Source organism: Protobothrops mucrosquamatus, unplaced genomic scaffold (genome assembly GCF_001527695.2).
Source record: "Protobothrops mucrosquamatus isolate PMUCROS unplaced genomic scaffold, P.Mucros_1.0 scaffold851, whole genome shotgun sequence".
Taxonomy (NCBI): Eukaryota; Metazoa; Chordata; class Lepidosauria; order Squamata; family Viperidae; genus Protobothrops; species Protobothrops mucrosquamatus.
Window position 1 is genome coordinate 582868 of NW_015387106.1, and position 7763 is coordinate 590630.

Here is a 7763-nt window from a genome sequence, read left to right on the forward strand (position 1 = left end):
AATAATAATAATAATAATAATAATAATAATAATAATAATAATAATAATAATAATAATAATAATAATAATAATAATAATAATAAGAAGAAGAAGAAGAAGAAGAAGAAGAAGAAGAAGAAGAAGAAGAAGAAGAAGAAGAAGAAGAAGAAGAAGAAGAAGAAGAAGAAGAAGAAGAAGAAGAAGAAGAAGAAGAAGAAAGAAGAAAGAAGAAAGAAGAAGAAAAGTTGGAAGGGACCTTGGAGGTCATCGAGTTCAACCCCCTGCTCAGGCAGGAAACCTTACACCATTTTGGACAAATGGCTGTCCAGTCTCTTCTTAAAGACTTCCAGTGTTGGCAGACAGATACAGATGTTATCCTTGTCATGCCCACATTTATGAGGTGTCACATGCCTCCTGCTGGCCAAAATAAGTAACAATGTCTTTCTAGGAGTAGCTTCTCTTTTATATGTGCCAGACTCCTACTTTGCGGGGGACACCCAACTGTCATCAAATATGTTGTCTCTTCCCAGGGTTGAGAAGTTAAGAAAAAGTCCTAGAACGGGGTTCCCAACCCCTGGTCTGTGGACTGGTACTAGTCCGCGGCATGCCAGCAACCGGTCCACACAAACAAGCAAAGCCCCAACTGTGGGAAGCAGGTAGCACACAAAACCATGCACTCTCTGGTCCATGGAAAAAACCTTTCTCCATGGAACTGGTCCCTGGTGCTCAAAAGGTTGGAGACCTCTGTCCTAGAAGAAGGCAATAGCAAGCCATTTCTATATTATTGACATACCCACGAAGTACCAGGAACTGAGCTTAACTCCATGAAGTCTTTATTTTAGATCAATTTGGTGGCAGCACCTTCCCTTCCTTTCTCCCAGTTACTACTATTGAGCCAGGTACCACCTATTCTGTACCCGAAACATTTGGTTTTTCTTTCCTAAATATAGAAACTTACTTTTCTCACCATTAAATCTCACTGTGTTAGATAGGACCCAGTGTTCCAAATGGTCAAAATCCTTCTGTATCTTGAACCCAACACCATCTTCTAGAGTGTTCGCTATCAGATCTAATTGTTGGTGGTCCTCAAATACTCCTATTCTCTCCTTGTTTTGGGAGCTTGGTATTTAGGGACGTTGTAGCACAAAAAAATTCACGTGTGTCAGGCCACAGTTCTAACCTCCTCAGCTTGCAAATGCTTCAGTGTATATCATAAAGGATTTTGTGCATTGTAATAATAATAATAATAATAATAATAATAATAATAATAATAATAATAATAATAATAATAATAATAATAATAATAATGATAAAGTTGGAAGGGACCTTGGAGGTCATCTAATCCAACCCTCTGCTCAGGCAGGAAACCCTATACCATTTCGGACAAATGGCTGTCCAATTTCTTCTTAAACACTTCCAGTGTTGGCGCATTCACCGCTTCTGGAGGCAGGTTGTTCCACTGGTTAATTGTTCTAACCATCAGGAAGTTTCTCCTTAGTTGTAGGTTGCTTCTCTCCTTGATTAGTTTCCATCCGTTGCTTCTTGTCCTGCCTTCAGGGTGCTTTGGAGAAGAGCTTGACTCCCTCTTCTTTGGGGCAGCCCCTGAGATATTGGAAGACTGCTATCATGTCCCCCCTCGTCCTTCTCTTCGTTAAACTAGACATACCCAGTTCCAGCAACTGTTCCTTATATGCTTTAGTCTCCAGTCCCCTAATCATCTTTGTTACTCTTGTCTGGACCCTTTCTAGAGTCTCAACATCTTTTTTACATCCTGGTGACCAAAACTGGATGCAGTATTCCAACTGTGGCCTTACCAAGGCCTTGTAAAGTGGTATTAATACTTCACGTGATCTTGATTCTGTCCCTCTGTTAATGCAGCCTAGCACTGTGTTGGCTTTTTTGGCAGCTGCAACACACTGCTGGCTCATATTTAAATGATTGTCCACTAGGACTCCGAGATCCCTCTCACAGTTACTACTATTGAGCAAGGAACCACCTATACTATACCTGTACATTTGGTTTTTCTTGCCAAAGTTTGGAAGGTGTCGATCTTCCCAACGTGTCTGGGCAAATTCTCCATTGGGAGGGCACCTTGTGGAGTTAGCAGAAAGTTAAGAGGAAGCATTATCCTGTGGTTATCCTCCATGCTACCATCACCCTCCCACACACACACACACACCACCTCAAACCCTAAGCGTCCTCTTCTGATCTCCTGCAGTTTGCTCCCTGCCCTAAGTCAGAGCCAGCAGAGCTGAGCTAGTATTAACAGGCCAGGCCCTCCGAAGGGGAGAGAGCAGGAGAAGATGAACTCGGAGGCAATCCGTTCTGCTTCCTTGCGCACCGTTGCTCATTTGTGCATCTGTCTTTGCTCAGCAGCAGATGTACTTATTCCAAGCACATCCATGGTTCCTGCTAGCTGTGTTTCAAGTCTTGAGATGGTCTCAATTGCTTCCCTGAGCTGGGGAGAATGGAAAGGAGGGCCTAATAGCTCCGCTTATAGCTTCAGATCCTGACTGTTGCTTTTATTTTGAGTTGCTTTGCCAGACTCTTTTAATTGGGTTGGCCATTTGCCACCTGGCCGTCCTCCCTCCTCGCTGAGTGTATCGTGTTCTTTTCTCGCATTCCTTCTTCCTGTCAGATCTGCAATATAATATCTGTACATTTTGTGGCAGCTCCATATTTTGCTGCTGAAAGTCTGGCTGTGGTTTCTGTCTAGATCTTAAATCACCAAGGGATGCTTTATCTTCCCCACATTTACTCTGCCCTCCTGCCTCTCGCACAGTTGCCCAGTCTCTTCCCTCCAAAAGGTGAGAGTTACGAGCTAGAATGTATTTGTGCACCAACACACCAGCACAATTGATAATACTGGAGCTGTGGGAGGAAGCAACGTTGGAAGGGGTGAAGCCTCAAGGAAAAATGACCTGCTTCTCTATAAACTGCAGCTTGGGGGGGGGGGAATTTTTTTTTTAATGCAGACCAGTGTTTTTCCAACTTGGCAATTTTAAGATGGGTGGACTTCACATCCCAGAATGCTGGCCAGAGAATTCCGAGAGGCAGAAGTCCACCCATCTGAAAGTTGCTAAGTCTGAAAAACGCTGATCCAGACTCTTTTCCTTTTCGCTAGACTTTTTATTAGGCTTTATTTCATTCTGCTTTGGACATTTGACTTTGAGAAGGGGATTCTAGATAAACTAATCAGGGAGAGAAGCAACCTAGAACTAAGGAAAAACTTCCTGACAGTTAGAACAATTAACCAGTGGAACAACCTGCCTCCAGAAGCGGTGAATGCGCCATCACTGGAAGTTTTTAAGAAGAGACTGGACAGCCATTTGTCTGAAATGGTGTAGGGTTCCTGCCTGAGCAGGGGGTTGGACTAGATGACCTATAATAATAATAATAATAATAATAATAATAATAATAATAATAATAATAATAATAATAGTAATTACTATTATTATTATTATTAATTTCTGTTGCTAAGCGAAACAGTTGTTAAATGAGTTTTTCCTCCTTTTACAACCTTTCCTGTCGCAGCTGCTAAGTGAATCACTGCAGCTTTTAAATCAGTAACACAGTTGTTAAGTGAATCTGGCTCCCCCATTGATTTTGCTTGTCAGGGGGTGACAAAAAGGGATCACACAATCCCTGGGACACCGCAACCGTCATAAATATGAGCCAGGTGCCAAGTATCTGAACTTTGATCACGTGACCCCGGGGATGCTGCAATGGTCATGAGTGTGAAAAACGGCAACAAATCACTTTTTTTTAGTGCCGTTGTAACTTTGAACGGTCAGTAAATGAACTGTTGTAAGTCGAGGACTACCTGTAATTACCTGGCAGGGAAGACACCATGATCATAAAGGTGGTTTGCCCAGGATGAGGCCCACCCATTGCATTCCAGGCGAGCTCACCCCTGCGATTTGCCCAAATGCTGCAAGCAATTTAGCGCAGTTTTTAATAATATCTTAATGTCAGTTTAATCTTTTAACTATTTTACACTGTTCTCTGTAATTTGTAAGCTCCCCAGAATCACCTTGTAGGGCATATGGTGGCATTGAAATCTGTACATACAGTGGGGTCTTCTTACACTGTGGCCAAAACACCACGGTCCAGGGGTTCCCAACCCTCAGTCCATGGACTGGTCCCAGTCTGCAGCATGCCAGAAACTGGGCCACACAAACAAGCAAAGCCACATCTGCAGGATGCCGGCAGCATGCAAAACCACACTTCCTCTGGTCCATGGGGAAACCTCTGGTGCTTGGTGCCCAAAAAGTTGGAGGCCGCTGCCATAGCAACCAAAAAGGTTGGAGGCCTTAACTGGCCCTTCCATTCACTCCCCAAATAGGTCAACGGGAGGGGGATGTCTTCTAAGATTCCCCAACCCATCACCTTCCCTCAGTGGCACTGCGGCTGTCCTTGCTAAGTGGGAATCCTATGTTGGAGAAATTGTTGGCGGATTCTCCATCCTCTGGGGAAAAAACAACAACAATGTGGAAAAATCAACAAACACACACCCCCTTTTTTTTTTTCTGCCCACAAAATTTGAAAGGCCGGGGGTGACTTCTTCAGTCTGAATGAATTATCCCCATGTAGATAATAGGCAGGAGGAGGCGAGCTAAAACAGGGGCTGTGGGGTAGAGAAAACAGGTGTTATCGGGAGAGTTTGTAAACTTGCTGCAAAGGACCATCTGCCATTGCATATTTAAAAAGTCCATCTGGACCCTCCGCTGCACACAGAGATGGCCTTTTGAAGTTCACCACCAAATTTCTGGGCAGAGAAATTGAGTAGATAGTTGCTCTGAAGTCATCCAGGGGAAAGAGATGATCTTAACCTACTTTTCAAGGACATGACTCCCTGTGGAGCGTGGCACAAATACCACGAGAGGGATTTCCTCACAATATTATCCCTGGGGGGGTTTAATGGAAAAAATGGACAGCCAAGGCAGCTGTGGAACATTTGAGGATTGCCTAGTGACAAAGAGAACATTCAGATCTTCGCCTGGAATGCTTTAAATTAAATAGCTAGGTTTCAACAATGTATTTAGCCTGGTCTTCAAATTAGCTCATTTCCTGTGCTCATACAGCACGCTGAACCGTAGATTAGACTGAATTAGGCTTTGATTCAAGCAGAATGCTTGAAAGTAGTTAGAGTTTAAGCTAAGTAAGATTAAAGTCACTACTTCAGCCTTGAGGATTGAAAGAATAGTGCAGAATTTAAATAGGGGTTCAAGCAGCTTCCCCAACTTTCAGTGAAAGGGAGAGACAGATCAAAAACACCTTGTGTATTTCTCCTGCAAAGGATACAGTAGCTGGCCCTTCGGAGTAGAGCAGTTCAAGAAACATTAATAATAATAATAATAATAATAATAATAATAATAATAATAATAATAATAAAGTTGGAAGGGACCTTGGAGGTCATCTAGTCCAACCCCCTGCTCAGGCAGGAAACCCTATACCATTTCAGACAAATGGCTGTCCAGTCTCTTCTTAAAAACTTCCAGTGTTGGAGCATTCACCGCTTCTGGAGGCAGGTCGTTCCATTGATTAATTGTTCTAACTGTCAGGAAGTTTCTCTTAGTTCTAGGTCGCTTCTCTCCTTGATTAGTTTCCATCCGTTGCTTCTTGTCCTGCCTTCAGGCGCTTTGGAGAATAGCTTGACTCCCTCTTCTTTGGGGCAGCCCCTGAGATATTGGAAGACTGCTATCATGTCCCCCCTCGTCCTTCTCTTCATTAAATTAGACATACCCAATTCCAGCAGTCGTTCCTTATATGCTTTAGCCTCCAGTCCCCTAATCATCTTTGTTGCTCTTCTCTTTTCACTTTAAAAAAAATTATGCAGGACCCCAAAAGAACTTTTGTTTGTATGGTTTACATTGAATGATGATGATTATTATGGTTCATCACACACTCAGCCAGATGGTCAGATTGGATTTGTCATTTTTTGTCCACCCATCGAGTCCTTCCCGAGGACCTGGGATAGACCGATGTTGATGTTTTATGGTGTTAGAGTTATCATTGTAGAATGTAAGCTGTACCAAGTAAAGCTGCCTTTTGCAATTGACTGATGGTCATTTTGTCAATGCCAGTGATGCTCAAATGTTGCTCCCGTTGTTTTGGGATTGTACCCAAGGCCCCTATTACTATTGATGCCACCTTTGCTTTCTTTTGTCATTCTATTTGGAAGGTCCCTTCCAACTCTGTTATTCGGTATTCTTATTCTTCAAGGCTATTCTCACAGTCCATTATTCTTACCCTCTAAACTTATCTGCTCACTGCAAACATATCCTGGTGAGAAATTCCACCGGTTAATTAGGCACGACTTTCTATGTGTCTGAAACCTGGTCCTTGGGAATTTGACCACAAATATGGCTGTACGATGGTGTAGTAGCTATCCTTGTCCTTCCTGTTACTATGACTGATGTCCAAGGAGTCTGGCAGTGCCTTTTCTGACTAATTCAGTTTATTAAAGGTTCTGTGAGCTACTACTACTTTTAATAGAATTGATTAGTTGGAAACTGTGCTAGCAAACTCCTGATTCTTGGCTATCATGGGCTGATAGGTCCCCCGTACAAAGACATCCAAGGCTGAAGTTCTTGTGCTCCATTCAGCCCTCCGAAACTTTTCTTTGTTGGCTGGCAGAATATAAAACAGACATTCCATCCTTCATGACTTACAGACCTGTTATTTTTTAATTGGCTAAGGATTGCTGTAAACAGCAGACGCCTCTTGCTTGCCGCCCTCTTTGTGTTTTCTCCTCTTTTGCTGCTTTGTGTTGCATCAGTGGCTATTTTTAGAATAACAATAATAGTAGCATCTTCCTCCTCCTCCTCCACAAGGGCCCAGGTACTGCAATGCCCATGCTTGCTCAAAGGAGAAAATGCTGGTGGGCTGGGATCAGAGCAGCAAAGCAAACCTGCCCCCAATTTAATCAAGCACCAAAGGGGTCACTTTCCAAGACTAGTGTTTGAGAGTTGGGTTTGTTTTGCTTTGTTGTTCTTTCGGCTACATCTTTATTGATTTCTATAATAAAGGTTGGTTGTCCTTTCCCTTGAATGCAGCAGATGAGAAAGTGAGTTATCCTTTTTGCTTGTTTAAAACAAATGAATGGAAATAAGTGAACCGAGTGGAAGAATTGCGTTGGTTGTTCAGACGTTCATGAAGGAAGTGTAGTAGAGGTGTTTTAGCAAGGAAGGTATGACAGCGAGGAAGAAGCAAACAGGGCATTCAGGAGAATCATTTGAAGTTTTGAAGCTCCGTTACAAATTTTCTATTGTGACCCGATCACGTTACTTAGGACACTATAGAGCAGGGGTGTGAGACTGGCGGCCCACGGGCTGAATGCATCCTGCACAGGCCACGCCCACCCCATCTCTGCAAGGGCAAAAAACATCGCAATATGTCACGATACGTCACATGACACGATCAAATTTGACAGCTGTGCTATAGAATAATGTTTCTCAACCTTGGCAACTTTAAGACACGTGGACTTCAACTCCCGGAATTCTCCAGCTCATGCTGGCTGGGGAATTCTGGGAGTTGAGATCCGCATGTACACATACTGTATTCCTTACTCAAATTATTTGTTGCTACTTTTCTATGGTTGGGAGATGCATTGAGGCTCTTTCTTATAACGATACCCCTCTGTACTCTGTTCAGGCAAATTTTTCTCCATGGATCTGCTCTTCTTGCCTTCTTTTTCTAGGCTTATAATAATAATGATGATAAAGTTGGAAGGGACCTTGGAGGTCATCGAGTCCAACCCCCTGCTCAGGCAGGAAACCCTA

At 43.0% G+C, this 7763-nt stretch overlaps 1 protein-coding gene and 1 non-coding gene across 2 annotated transcripts in view; both read left to right on the plus strand.

The window, feature by feature from the left end:
• COL16A1 (collagen type XVI alpha 1 chain) overlaps window positions 1-7763 on the plus strand; it is a 203642-nt gene that overhangs the window by 6741 nt on the left and 189138 nt on the right. The gene's annotated exons all lie outside the window — the stretch shown is intronic.
• Window positions 3805-3961, plus strand: LOC114922773. Its single transcript, XR_003810478.1, has one exon. It is a non-coding gene; the product is annotated as a U1 spliceosomal RNA (small nuclear RNA).